Below are 14,573 nucleotides of genomic sequence, written 5' to 3' on the forward strand. Positions count from 1 at the left end.
GCTGTGAAATAGTTTACCCTTCATTGGTGGCTTCAATTATACAGCTTAAAAAAAAAAAGGTTTTGATTCCTTCCATGATTCATAGTTTTCAGAATACATGTCTTTCTGAAAACCATGTATTTTAAGATATTTTGGATAATCAAACATTCCTTAATAGGCACAGCCTCTCTGTGCAACTAAGTATGCATTTACATACTTAGCCATATTACCAGTATGTTCTGGAACAGAGTAAGGTGACCTTTTCCCATTCCCACAGTCCTTTGAGTTGTTTTGAAATCTTAACATTCCCATCACATTCAGTTTCTGTTTTGGCTGATAGGTTTGACCTTTTTTAAATGATTACTTGAAGTCAGTTGAAATCAATTATTACATATTCTTCAAAGTGAATTTTGAGGAACGACTTTATAAGAGGCAACGATTAATACAGTAGCCAAGTCGGATGTATTCTTTTTCTTTCTATAAATTATTGGTGAGCATTAGAAGACAACCCAACACAACTCCAAGAAGATTAGACGTGCACTGACACTTCTCTTCCCCCAGAAGTTAAAGCCACATTTAAAAGGAAAATTCCCATTGAAGAGAACTTGTGTCATTTCATGATTCCAAGAAGCTTGAGAAAAATACTCACTGTATTTTCATTATGGGCATTTATCTGTCTTAAATCAGAACCACTGGACTTAAGCAAACATATTCAACTATCATTGAATAATTTTCCAGCCAGGGGGATAATCTTAAATCACGTAATTTTCTTTATTTGCCAGGTCATAGCTATAGTTTCTAGAGGCTTTTTTCCCCTTCTAATAAGGATTTGGAAAAGGATGAGAAACTTTCTGTGATTCCTGTGCTAAGCTTGATCATTTAAAATGTCCTGCTCCCAGGACCTGGGTCTACAATCCTGTTATTCACTCATGACTGCCTGGTCAGACAGTAACTCTCACTTCAAGTGCAACCTCTTGGGCCTTGACTAATTTTTTTTTTTTAAGATTTTATTTATTTACTTGAGAGACAGAAAGAGCAGAGGCAGGGGGAGCAGCAGAGGGAAAGAAGAAGCAGGCTCCCTGCTCATGACTTGAGCAGAAGGCAGCCACTTAACTGACTGAGCCACCCAGGGGCCCCTCCACTAATTATTTTAAATGACAGAATATTATTTCTACCCAGATTTATTTAATTCAATAACCTGATATTAAGCATAAATTCCTTTCAATTCTGATTTATATAAATTATTACCTAACAACTCTAAATGAATTCCCATATTCTGAACAATAATTCCTTAAAATGAATGCCAGAAAGTGAATTGCTAAGATATAAGTACATTATATACATTGCATATATAATCATATACATTATATATAGTGAATTCAGTTGATAAGCAATTAGATACCTTGTTATAATATTATCTGTAGTTTCTTAATTGCTGGTAAGTTTGAATGTTTCCATGTGTTTATTGGCCATCTACATTTCTTCCTTCATAAATTGCCTATTCATGACTTTTGCCCACTTTCTATTTGGCTTATGGTTTTCTTCTTGGTTTTTAGATGTGTTTCTTCAGGGCAATTGGGTATGGTACAGCTAAGATAGAGTAACAAAAAGTTTCCAAAGTAGAATGGCTTAAAGAAAACAAATCCTTTTCCCCTTATGTGAGAGTTTTGAAGTGAGCAGTCCAAGTTAGTGGGATGGGTAGGTTTCATGTTATCATTCAAGGATCTGGACTCCTTATATCCTGTTGCTTAGCCATCTCCTAAGTTGCTGTCCTTGTCTGAGTGGCTAAGTTGGGTGTAGGAATGCCTACACTCTGGCTCTCAGAGCGAGAAAGTATGGGCCATAGTATATGCAAGGTTTTAAGGCCATGAGGCACACATGACAGTTATTACTTATTTTCATCTCAGTGAGGACTTTGACACAGAAATTCAACACATACATAGGTTCAAAGGCAGCTGAGATTGTGTTCTCCAGATATGCACCTCTTTGTGCAACAATGACTCTCTTCTGTGGAACAGATGGAGAATGGATTCAGGCGGACAACTGGTAGTCTCTACAGTAATTGGTTAACTTTCACTTGTAAGTCACTCACTTCCTCTGAGAAATCTTCCATAACTTACCTACCCCATCAGTGGAATTCCTTTCTCTGTGCCAATTTATCTTATACTAATGTCATAATTGTACAATATATTTCTCTTATTGAATTACTATTCTTCTTCCCCACTAGAATTGTGAGATCATGCCTCCAAGTCTTATTCATTCATCCCCACCCCAGCTTCTAGCAAAGTGTCTGGAATATATTAAATATTCAAGGAATATCTTTGAATGAATAAAGAAATGAATAAAAAAGAGATTGCCTTTAAAACACTTTATACCTTGAAAGTTCTCCATATAAGAACTCAAAGAAGTAGCCATTGTTCTCCCTAAGAGATGTTGAGTGAATTTTCCATGGTCAAAAAGCTAGAAGGGTAGAATTTTGAGACCACTCCTTGAGCCACCACACTAAATGCTAGTTTGATTAAGAGGTTACCCACAAGTGGCCTTCCACTTTTGAGTAGAATAAAATAGGTCACCGCCACACAATGCTCCTGCCAGCAATCAGAAAAACTGGATGAATTACAGCAGTTGCTGAGTCTCGGCACAGAGGAAGGATCATGCTAAGCCTATACAGTGGGACTCCATTGGAGGAAAGAGAAATAAGTGAAGTTTTGTGCATGGCTGACATGACAGACTGGAAATTTGAGGAACTGCAAATGTGGCTGGTTTTACCAGGAGACATGTGGTAGTTCTGGGTTATATAAAGACAGCTGAGAGCCTGCATTCTGCAATACTGAGGAGGCAAACTCCTGCTAGAAGGAGGAAGTCTGTCTCAAATATGTAGCTCGTCTCCCCTCAAGGCAGCTGCCATATTTGAGTGTATAGAGTGGGACGCTAAATAGAAGGAGGTTAACAGCTCAGAATCCTCAAAGAACAGAGGAAAATGCATCCTCTTGGGCTAAGGAGACGAAGAATGCCAGGTTCTCAATTAAAAGCCTTGGAGGACCATGTCCAAGAAATAAGGATGAACCAGAGCAGATCTAGTTTAGTGAACTTACAATGAGGTCTAGCCCAGCTCAATCCCTGGCTGGATTGAGATCATCAACCTCTTGCCCAATCTACTGAAGAAAAGGGAAACTCTGGAGGAAGATGTCCTCTGGAGCGTCTATGATTCTTTTATACACATCGTCCAGAATACAACAAATATTACTAGATACGTGAAAAGGCAGAAGAATGTGACTCAAAAGTCAAGAGAAACAAACCATAGAAGTAGACCCATACATAAGGGTCATGCTGGAGTTAGCAGACATTGATTTTTTTAAGCAACCATAATCAACGTTTAAAAATGGATGAAAATGGATAAAAAGAATAAAAAAGATGAAGAATGTTAGAACTGGAATTGATAATAAAAGAATCAAATGGACATTCTAGAAGAAAAGAATATAATAAATTAAGAACTCATCGGATAGGTCCACCGGCTATATTATGCATGCCTGGAGGAGACATAGAGAACATAGTGGAAAAGCAACCAGAAACTGCTGGTTGCTCCTCCATATAATCTTCTCCAGAAACACATGCACAGACACAGCCGGAAATAATGTTTTACCATCATTACCTGGGTATTCCTTAGCCCAATTAAGTTGTCACATGAAATTAACCATGACATCTGGGTTAACTTCTCTCTCCATACCTCCCCTTCATCTCTTCTTTAATAGGCATTGATCTAGGGAAGAACATTCTAGAGAAGAACTGAAGAAGGGCAGAACCATATGGCTTCCTCCATGCTTCCCAGGCCTGTAACCACACCTGAGATTCCACATCAGTTATGATACTTTCAATGGCAGGTAACACAGCTTAAATCAAACCACATTACACAACAAAGGGAACTTATTTTTCCAGATGTGGATCAATCAGGAATAAATTTCTCTTTAATTTTCTGTGTTTACTTATTTGGATGTTAGATTCGGTCTGAGGTCAGCATCCTAGTCACAATAGTAGTTCTAACTTTACATTCCATGCGGGGGGGGGGGGGGGGGGGAAGAAATGTGTCCCAGAAGTGCCATCAAAAGTCCTGAAATTCATTGTTGGCTTGGACCACAGGCTCAGCTCTGACCTAAGCACTGTGGTCAGTGCAATGGAAGGTCTTCTTTGCCTTAAAGCAGGTGCCATTTGTTCCATCCCTGAAGTGGGATAGTTGGGGGTAGAGTAGCAGTGGATCTCCAAGTGGAAATGGGGACTATTGGAAAAGGTTAAGTCAGGCATAAATATTGAGGATCAAACAATGGGTAACCATTATACTGCTCAACATAGGTGTACACACACACACACCCCAACCAGCAGCAACAAAAGCTGAATTAGGCCAATAAGCATGAATCATTTATATAGCATGTTAGAGCAATAGACTCATAGAGACAAGAATTTTATTAAATTATAAAACTATAATTCAGTGAATTAGAGAGGGTAAATAATATATAACATTGTGATGGGGTTTTGCTTTTTTCCCCCATCTTTCTGTAGAAGATTTTATGTAAAAAAAGAAGAAAAAAAAAAAGCATTGTATTTCCTTTGCACATTAAGGCTTTAAGCATTTGAGAATTTTCTTCTACTCTCAAGCATAATCATATTACATCAGATTTTAAAACAAGACTTTAAACTTTTTGTTAATACTCTAAGAATATTCTATGCTTATGACTAGAAGCATTACTGAACTTGGCATTGCACTCCTTTGTCTCCTTCATTGCTAAAGTAATATTCATGTAAAAACACTGCCATAATTACAACAATGGAGGGTTGGCAGACGCCTTCTGCGACTATAAAAGGAAAATTAAAGCACAAAGAAAATGTGTGGTAAAGAGGAAAGGGCTTGGTTGAGCAGTGGGTGATAAGTTCTCTAAGTTAAAGCTCATTGAATATAAATTTGGAATTGCTGAGCTGAAACAAACTCAGGAGGACATCTGATCCACTCTCTGCGTTCCAGGCAATAGCACACAAAAAATTATTTAGGACTAAGATTTAATTGTATTCTGTGTAGCACTTTTTTTTTTCTCTTAGAAAATTGATCAAACAGTAGGGAAGAGAAAATCTCAATACTTAATTCAAAGCTTATTGTATTTTGTGGTTCTGAAATATTTTTGAAAAGATTTTAAAATTCCAAATCCTATCCAGATAGAAAGCACATATTCCAAAATAAATATTTCACTATTTGTGCTGCCAGTGTGATATGAGGCAACAATTTCTTTCTTACCACAAAAGCCAAGGGAAGTCCTTGGAACTAGGCTCAAACTAGCAATCCTACTTTTTTGAGACTATTGGGAGAGAAGTTTGTTCTTTGACTTTCCCAGAGATTATTAAGCACAGAGTCCAACCAAAATGCTATATAGTGTATATTACTTATATTGATAAACAATTGTCACATACTTTGGGAAAGTATATTATCCCTTTCTGCATATCCTACTGATTTACATATAATTAAAGTCATGAGAGTAACACAATTTTGTACAACACTATTTGCTCCAGAGACTCAAATTCCACTTGTAAAAGTTTATGCTTAAGAAATAATCATAGATGTGAGCAAAGACTTACTCACAAATGTTGATTATGACATCATTTCTAACAGCCCAGATGTGAAACCATGAAAGTACCCAAAACCAGAAAAGTGAATAATTAAATTATGGTGCATCTATACAACAAAATATTACCTAGCCACTAAAAGTATGAGGTCATAGAGTATCTAGTATCACGGGACAATGTTTATGACATGTATTATCGAGAAAAACTCAAGGCATTAATGGTGTGTATAGCAGTGTTGGGGTCCGTGATCAAAGGAGCGAGACTGATACAAAGCGAAGGTCAAGCAAAGCTTTATTTCGCGCCAAGCATCAAGAATCAAACTGACCAGTCAGGGCTGTCTCTTACGAAAAGGTGAAGACGACCCCGGCAAGGCCGCTCCCAACGTGGCGGCTCTGGACAAGGCTGCTCCCCAGACAGGGGCTGCTCCGGCGAGGCCACTCCCTGGGCAAGGCTGCTCCTGACTAGGCCGCTCACCGAGGAGGCCTCACGTCGAGGAAGCTGCTCCCGGAATGAAGCTGCTCCCCAGAATGACGCTGCTCCCGCAAGGCCCCTCCATGAGGCTGCAGCTCAGGGTGGCGGGGCTGCTGGCGGCTCTGACAGCTCTGACGGCTCTTACAAGAGCTCTGACGGCTCTGACAACTCTCCTACTTCTCCAATGGCTCTCCTACTCCTCCCGATGGCTCTCCTTCTTCTTCTTAGCTTCAGCCTCGCAAACTAACCTTTATAGGGGTGGTTGAGCCCCGCCCCCCACACAGGTGGCCAATGGGATTTAAAGTCACCTCAGTAAATATATGTGCACCCCTCTAATTGGATGTCTTCACCTGGCCTGACCCGCCCTTGTATCTAGGCTTTGCAAGTAAGTCCCTCTGGGAGGGGCAGGGTCAATCTAAGTTCACTGTATAGGGTCAATCTAAGTTTACTGCAACAAAATGGCTCCCTCTGATCAACCAGGCCCTTACAGTAGGATCCCATTTTTTTATTTTAATTTTATTTTTAAAAATTATTTATTTGAGGAGAGAGAGCACAAGCAAGGGGAGTGGCCGAGGGAGAGGGAAAAGCAGACTCCCCACTGGGCAGGGAGCCCAATGCAGGACTCAATCCCAGGACCCTAAGATCATGACTTGAGCCAAAGGCAGATTCTTTTTTTTTTTTAAAGATTTTATTTATTTGACACAGAGAGACACAGCTAGAGAGGGAACACAAGCAGGGGGAATGGGAAAGGGAGAAGCAGGCCCCCTGTGGAGCAGGGAGTCCAACTCAGGGCTTGATCCCAGGACCCTGGTACCACAACCCAAGCCGAAGGCACATGCCCAATGACTGAGCCACCCACGTGCCCCCAAAGGCAGATTCTTAACTGGCTGAGCCACCCAGGCACCTCCACAATGTTTTTCTATTAGAGATAGTGTTCCCTCACATTGCAGTTCATTCTGGAGAAAGGATACTTACTACCCAAATGCCCCTCTACAATATTATAGGACTTCTTAACATGATTCATCCATTCCAACTTTGATTTGAACTCATAGGTCGTTTTAGGATATGTCATTGAAGAAAAAAAAAAACTACCTTAGGTACTAAATATCCTGTTGACTTCAATAAACAGAGATCTCTTTTTATAAGGCCATATATCACTGAAAATGAGTATTCTACTTTAGTGATGCTCTCAATGAAGGCCTCCTCTTACAAATTAGAAGTGTATCTTTGTACACCAAGAGCAAGCACCATCTTATGAAGCAACTCACCTAAGATACTTACCTGACTCTTCTATAGATAGACAGGATGAGATTCTGAAGAACCATTTGGGCTGTCCTAAAAAAGTATAAAACATGTTTGCTTATGCTCCAAGTTGTCTCAAAGATATTTTAATTGGTTCATGACAGCCTGCCTGCCTGACTTCCTGAATGCAGTCCTAAGTCATTACAAGTGCAGAATAAAGTAGGCCTTTGTGCAGGGGTGGAGGGAGGAAAACATCCCTGTCTGGGCAGTGGTGTCAGCAGCAACCCAGTGTGGGATATCAGAGCCAATGAAGAGTAAGGAGAGCACCCACACAGGGGGGCGAGGCCATGGCCTTGTGTAGGTTTTTGGCACCCAAGTAGGTTTAGGAGTTTGCTCACATGGGATTGGGGGGTGCAGTGGTAGCACCAGTGCAAGATTAGTAGTGCATTGGGTAGGTAGTGGTGATACGCCAATGAGTGAATATATTGAGGATAATGGGAACCAAGTTTCTCACTATGGGAGAAAGGAGTTACCAATATGAAAAAGGAAAAAACTAGAACCAATCTGTGATGTGGGATTAGGATTGCAGTGTAAACCTAAGGTTTTCAAAATATATTTGGGCTTCTAGGGTGCCTGGGTGGCTCAGTGGGTTAAAGTTTCTGCCTTCGGCTCAGGTCATGATCCCAGGGTCCTGGGATCAAGCCCGCATTGGGCTCTCTGCTCAGCAGGGAGCCTGCTTCTCCGTCTCTCTCTTCCTGCCTCTCTGCCTACTTGTGATCTCTGTCTGCCAAATAAATAAATAAAATCTTAAAAAAAAAAAAAGAAATATATTTGGGCTTCTAGATATACAAATAAAAATATGCATTCCTGTATTATGCAGGTACATGTACTCCTTGTCTTTGTCTATGGAGAGGGCCTAGGAGCAGCAGCAACACCCCAACAGTCATGAGCACACCCAGGGCTCACATCTTGGTATTTAAATACCAGTCTTCACAAAGATGAACCAGAGCTTTATACAGGAATGGCTGAGTCCATGGCTATGGCAGGGAAAGTACAAGACCTCTTGTGCCAGGAAGTGAGGAAATTCTCAAAGAATGATGGGGATGCATCAAAAAAGGACACTAGAGTCAGTTTAAGTGGAGTTTAACCGGTGAAATCTGGGATAATTTGATCTTCAAAATAAATGATAGTAACAAATGTAATCCACTGAATAAACTAGCAATCCATGAGTCCACACTGCTATAAATAAATATATAAGAATAAAAGGTGGGGCGCCTGGGTGGCTCAGTGGCTAAAGCCTCTGCCTTCTGCTCAGGTCATGATCCCAGGGTCCTGGGATCGAGCCCCACATCGGGCTCTCTGCTCAGCAGGGAGCCTGCTTCCTCCTCTCTCCCTCTGCCTGCTTCTCTGCCTACTTGTGATCTGTCTGTCAAATAAATAAAAATCTTAATAATAATAAAAGGTTTTTCTTATAGCAGAATCCCAAATAATGAACAGAAGGAATGTTGGAATTGGAAAAGCCCTATTTGGCAAACATGGAAGAAATAACGAATTGAGCCAAGAAACATTAATGAATGCTAAAATTAGTAGGTAAAAAAAAAAAAATTGATATTTACATAGCCTCAAGGTATTTCCCTGCAAAATATTTGGGCTTCTGCCCATTATGTGTCAGGATATTCCTTGTATGCAAATCAGTAGGGAAAATTCAGGCATCACCAAAGGGACCAGTTTCATCCTGGGCTGAAAATCCCAGTCTCAGCCTATATATTCGACCACTGAGAGAGAGTTGCTGGGGTCTACCTCGGCTGACAATAAAAATGTATTTGAATGTCACCAGTGATTGTTACTCAGTCACCAACATCACAGGGTTTATGGTCACAGCATAAGCACTGGTAATTCCCATTGTTTTAGTCTATTTGGGTCGCCATAACGAAAATACTATAATCAGAGTGGCTTATAGAAAACAGAAATTTATTTCTCATTGTTCCAGAGGCTGGGAAGTCCAAAATCAAGGCACTGGCAGATTGAGTGTCGGTGAGAGCCTACTTCCTGTAGACAACTGTCTTTTTGCTATCTCTTCGCATGGTGGAAGAGGCTAGGGTGTTCTATGGGCTCTGCTTTACAAGAGTACTAATGCCTTTGGTGAGCGCACCTCAGGACCTCAGGACTTCCCGGAGGCCTAACCTCCTAATACCTTCACATTGGGCATTAGGCTTCAACATATGGATTTTGGTGGGACACAAATATTCCATGTATAGCGCTCATGACAAGACCATGTAGTAACCAATTAAAAGTATGTTCTGGGGTGCCTGGGTGGCTCAGTGGGTTAAGCTGCTGCCTTTGGCTCAGGTCATGGTCTCAGGGTCCTGGGATCGAGCCCCACGTCGGGCTCTTTGCTCAGCAGGGAGCCTGCTTCCTCCTCTCTCTCTGCCTGCCTCTCTGCCTACTTGTGATTTCTCTCTGTCAGATAAACAAATAAAATCTTTAAAAAAAAAAAAAAAAAAAAAGTATGTTCCATGAGTGCCTGGGTGGTTCCATTGGTTAAGCATCTGACTTTGGCTCAGGTCGTGATCCCAGAGTCCTGGGATTGAGCCCCATGTTGGGCTCACCACTCAGTGGGGAGTCTGCTTGTCCCACTCCCTCTGCCCCTCCCCCTGCTTGTGCTCTCTCACTCAAATGGATAAATAAGATCTTTAAAAATTAAAAAAAAATTTAAATTAAAAGTATATTCCAGGTCTTAGAGCTTTGGCCTCATCTAAGAAAGTTCCAGCTATCTGGGCTGGTTCTTCAGTAGGAGGTGCAGCCCTTCAGTAGGTCTCATACATTTGATAGAAAAGGAATCTGCACAGAGGTTAACACCAGCCCTCAGGGGCTACTCCATGAGTTGTTTTGTTTTTCTTTTGTTTTTTAAGATTTTATTTATTTATTTGACAGAGATTACAAGTAGGCAGAGAGGCAGGCAGAGAGAGAGAGAGGAAGAAGCAGGCTCCCTGCTGAGCAGAGAGCCCGATGTGGGGCTCGATCCCAAGACCCTGAGATCATGACCTGAGCAGAAGGCAAAGGCTTTAACCACTGAGCCACCCAGGTGCCCCACCTTTTATTCTTATATATTTATTTATAGCAGTGTGGACTCATGGATTGCTAGTTTATTCAGTGGGTTACATTTGTTACTATCATTTATTTTGAAGATCAAATTATCCCAGATTTCACCGGTTAAACTCCACTTAAACTGACTCTAGTGTCCTTTTTTGATACATCCCCATCATTCTTTGAGAATTTCCTCACTTCCTCACTTAAAGCCAAAGGCAGAGGCTTTAACCCACTGAGCCACCCAGGCGCCCTACTCCATGAGACTCTAAAGCTTCACAGTCTGACAGAAATACAGTGCAGGCCTAAACCTGAGGAACAAGCGTACTATGAAACTTCTCAGTCGCCACGTGGAAAAAGTAAGAAGAAATGGATGAAATTAACATCAATAATATAATTTATTCACCCCAGCACATCCCAAATATTCTCACTGCCACATGTAATCAATATAAAAATCATGAATGAAATACTTATATTCCTTGTTCATGTTAAGTATTCAGAATCTGGTGGTATTTTCCACTGGTGGCACATCTCGATTTGGACTGGCCACATTTCAAGAGCTGAGTAGCACACGCAGTGACCTTATTGAGCTGCATAGACCTGGGGTCTTCTGGCCACGTTCATGGTGGCAAAGCAATTCTTGGCTCCTCTCTTCTGGGGAGAGTCAGGCCATTTCTTGTGCACCCTGCTGGCTTATAGCAGACTTCCCTAAGCGGTCTTTCCTAAGCTCCTTCCAGCTGGGATCTTCTCCCTAAGGACTTCAAGGACACACTCACTGTCAGTTCCCTTAGCTGAAGGGAACGTACCAGAAACACTCTCTAATACCCAGAGAAAGTTGTGATAGATAGCCCATGCTGGCGGATCCAAGAAATTGCTCTGCCAGGTGGATTTTGGCAAGGCCATGAGATTAACAAATTTGGGTGAAGCAGCAGGAGCAAAATAAAACAAAATTCCATGACAGAAAGAACAAGAGTCAGATGAGAGCATCATGCGAGAGAGAAAGAGCTTGTTAATTTTGAAAACACAGCTGGGTCAGGTTCCAGGGGATCAGGGAGCCCCAGCAAAAGATTTTGTTGCTCAGCCAACTTTGGGGCAGAAATATCCAATCTGGGATCCATGTGCCCTTAGAGGGGTCCAGAGAAGGGCTTCGGGGAGTCCCCAGAGCCCCTGAGGTTATAAGCAAGTTTTTGCATTTACGTGCATGTTGGAAGAGACAGATATTTTTGGGAAAGCATTCAGCCCAGAAGGCTGAGAAGCGTGTTTTGGGGCGTAGAGGGCCACTAGATAGACATTTAGAGTGAGAACTGTCAGAAGCCAGGAGGGAACTTAGGTCTTCTAAATTCCCTTCCAGCAGAGAAAGATGGAGACACAGAGATGTTGAGTTATGTGGCCAAGAAAGGATTTTCAGCAGCTACTTATTGACTGAAATATAGAAATATTTAGAGACTCTGGATGATCTGTAAGACTCAGAAAAAATGAGGAAGACTGGACCGCAGAAAAGCCCACTTAAAAGCTTGTTGAAATCTTCTCAGATTACCCCAAGTGAGTGTGATCTCTCCTTCTTTGCTCTTCTGGGGCATCTGATGTATAATACACAGAGCACAAGTCATTACCCTCCAAATACACTCCACTGTTTCCTCAACCTTGAATGAACTGCAGAGAGTTGCTCTTGAGTCCTTGGGGTGACTGGCATTTGGGTTGGATGCTTCTTGTTGGATGCTCCTTGTTGCTGGGCTCTCCTGTGCATCTCGGGATGTTTAGCAGAGTCCCTGGCTTCCACACACTAGACACCAGGGCTGTCACTCCCCACCCGCCCTCACCAGCCCCCACTCAGCGCTGGGACCACTGAAATGGCCTCCGGACACTGCGAAATCACCCGCATTGAGAACCAGTGCCTCTAACATCTGTCACCATTCTACACAGCAGATTGCTGACGCGGGGGCTATGCCTTGCACCTGGGACAGATAATTCGGATCAATAAAAGATCCGTTTTTGTGTTCCTGGGATGCTGCATGCCACGTCCCGTGATTCCGAATAAATGACAGGTTAATGGCTTTCAAAGAGAAGAAAACCAAAAGGAAACATTTCATCCCACTTGCTCTCTCAGCCTCTCCCAAATTCTGCACTGGGAACAAGGTAAGCCTTCTACTTTTTTTTTTTTTTTTTTTTTTTGAGCGGTAAAATATAGGTTGTCAGCTTCTCCAGCATGATAAGGAAGAAGACAATTAGAATCTTACCCAAATTAAGTTTTCCTCTGGCCTCCCACAATGCGTCCATTCAGAGTTTCGCACAAAGAGAACACATCCCCCTACTTCCCTCATATTCTTTTAAGTGGGAGTTTGGAAAGGGCCCAACATTCCCTGTAAAAAAAATTTTTTTTTAATTGTCCCTCTTAGTAGTTACCTCTTAAAATAAGCGTAGTGGAACGTATTTTAACACTCTAAAATAAACTTCCCTTATGAAGGGTTCCAGGTAGAGCTGACGAGCCACCCAATTTTTTGTTCTTTCTCATCCTCACCACAGTGCCTTGTGTGACGCTCAGAGTAGCTATATATGCAAAGAATGTAAATAGAGAGGAAGTACATTTCAAGCCAATTCTTAGAGGTAGGCTAATTCATTTCCACCCTTTCAGTCTTATGGCTGTAACTTGATGGCAATAAGGACGGGGCTGGGGGGTGACCGTGGCTCCGATGGGTTGACGCAAAGGATTAAGTAGAGGTTACATAAAAAAAATTTCACCCCGCAGGAAGGGAAAGCCAGTGCTAAGACACCATCCTCAGGGATGCTGAAAGGAGAAAATCTCCGAGTCATGGAAGCTGAAATTCTGCCAGAAAGGCCAGAACCTAAAGGAAGGTAGAGTCTGAGAACCACCCACTTGTGCTCGCCCCAACCCCACCCCTAACACCACCCCAGCCTCCCCTGCAGTTTCCAGCAGGTGGCTTTGTTGTATTTATTTACATTTAATAAGTTTTATTTTAAAACTTATTATTAAAATGATTGTTAAATTGTTAAATAATTATTAAAATAATGTCAGGTTTAAAATGGCAAGAAGAAGGGCGCCTGGGTGGCTCAGTGGGTTAAGCCGCTGCCTTCCGCTCAGGTCATGATCTCAGGGTCCTGGGATCCAGCCCCTAATTGGACTGTCTGCTCAGCAGGGAACCTGCTTCCCCCACCCCCGCCTGCCTCTCTGCCTACTTGTGATTTCTCTCTCTCTGTCAAATAAATAAAATCTTAAAATAAAATAAAATAAAAATAAAATGGCAAGAAGAGGAGAGTTTGCATATAACCTCCTACCCATTTCCCCTCATTGTTGCCATCTTACATTACCAGGGAGCATTTGTCAAAACTAAGAAACTGACATCAATGTATTATTGATTTTTAACTAAAAGGTTTATTTCCTTTAATATAAAAACATTCAACGCACATTTGCTTGAAGGCTCAGCTGTTAGGGGTGCAGGCTTGCGGTTCCCTTGAGGACACAGGAAAGGCCAGTCTTCATTTCCGTGTAATAATTAGATGTTCCTGTTATATCCATGCTAAAGAACAGACCCCAGGGACGCTTGGGGAGGGGCTTAGTCAGTTAAGTGACTGCCTTCGGCTCAGATCATGATCCTGGGGTCCTGAGATCGAGTCCACATCCGGCTCCTTGCTCTGCAGGGAGTCTGCTTCCCCCTCTCCTTCTGCCTGCTGCTCCCCCTACTTATGCTTGCTCTCTGTAAATAAATAAATAAAATCTTAAAAAAAAGAAAAAAGAACAACCCCCAGAATAAGCTTTATTCTCCAGCATTTGGAGCATTCCTTCCACCCCAAACATTTCAGTCATAAATCCATAGGGGTGTTTGGGGTCCCAGAGGGAGTTTCCAGCCTGCAAGATGGTGGGCAGTCAGGGCACTTTTGCCTGCCCTCTGCCCATGGGCTTCTTTGGTACATGGGGTTAAAACTCTGAAGAATGGACCTCAATCTGGTCATCCCACAGGTGCTGGTGGAAGCCCTTTCTTCTATTTGAGAAAATCCTGAGTCTGGCTCAAAAATGTAGGCGTCATCTGGTCCTCAAAGACCAGTTCTGGAGCTCTTGGATGTCCCAGGGGGCAGGATCCAGGACAGAGGCTCCTGCCCCACCCCTTTTAGCAAGGTCAGAAGTCTCGGATCTTTCTTAGTGGGGATGGTCTCACTTACTTGTTTTGAAA

General features: G+C 42.1%; 1 long non-coding RNA gene across 1 annotated transcript; it reads right to left on the reverse strand.

Moving 5' to 3' along the window:
- Positions 1 to 1,149: 1,149 nt before the first annotated feature.
- Positions 1,150 to 13,891, reverse strand: LOC125102638 (uncharacterized). The gene is made up of 4 exons (XR_007128163.1): positions 13,811 to 13,891; positions 12,624 to 12,746; positions 7,339 to 7,392; positions 1,150 to 1,986 (listed from the first exon to the last, which is right to left on the reverse strand). It is a non-coding gene; the product is annotated as an uncharacterized LOC125102638 (long non-coding RNA).
- Between the last annotated feature and the right edge of the window lie 682 nt (positions 13,892 to 14,573).

The sequence above is a fragment of the Lutra lutra genome, chromosome 6 (genome assembly GCF_902655055.1).
Source record: "Lutra lutra chromosome 6, mLutLut1.2, whole genome shotgun sequence".
NCBI classification, from domain to species: domain Eukaryota; kingdom Metazoa; phylum Chordata; class Mammalia; order Carnivora; family Mustelidae; genus Lutra; species Lutra lutra.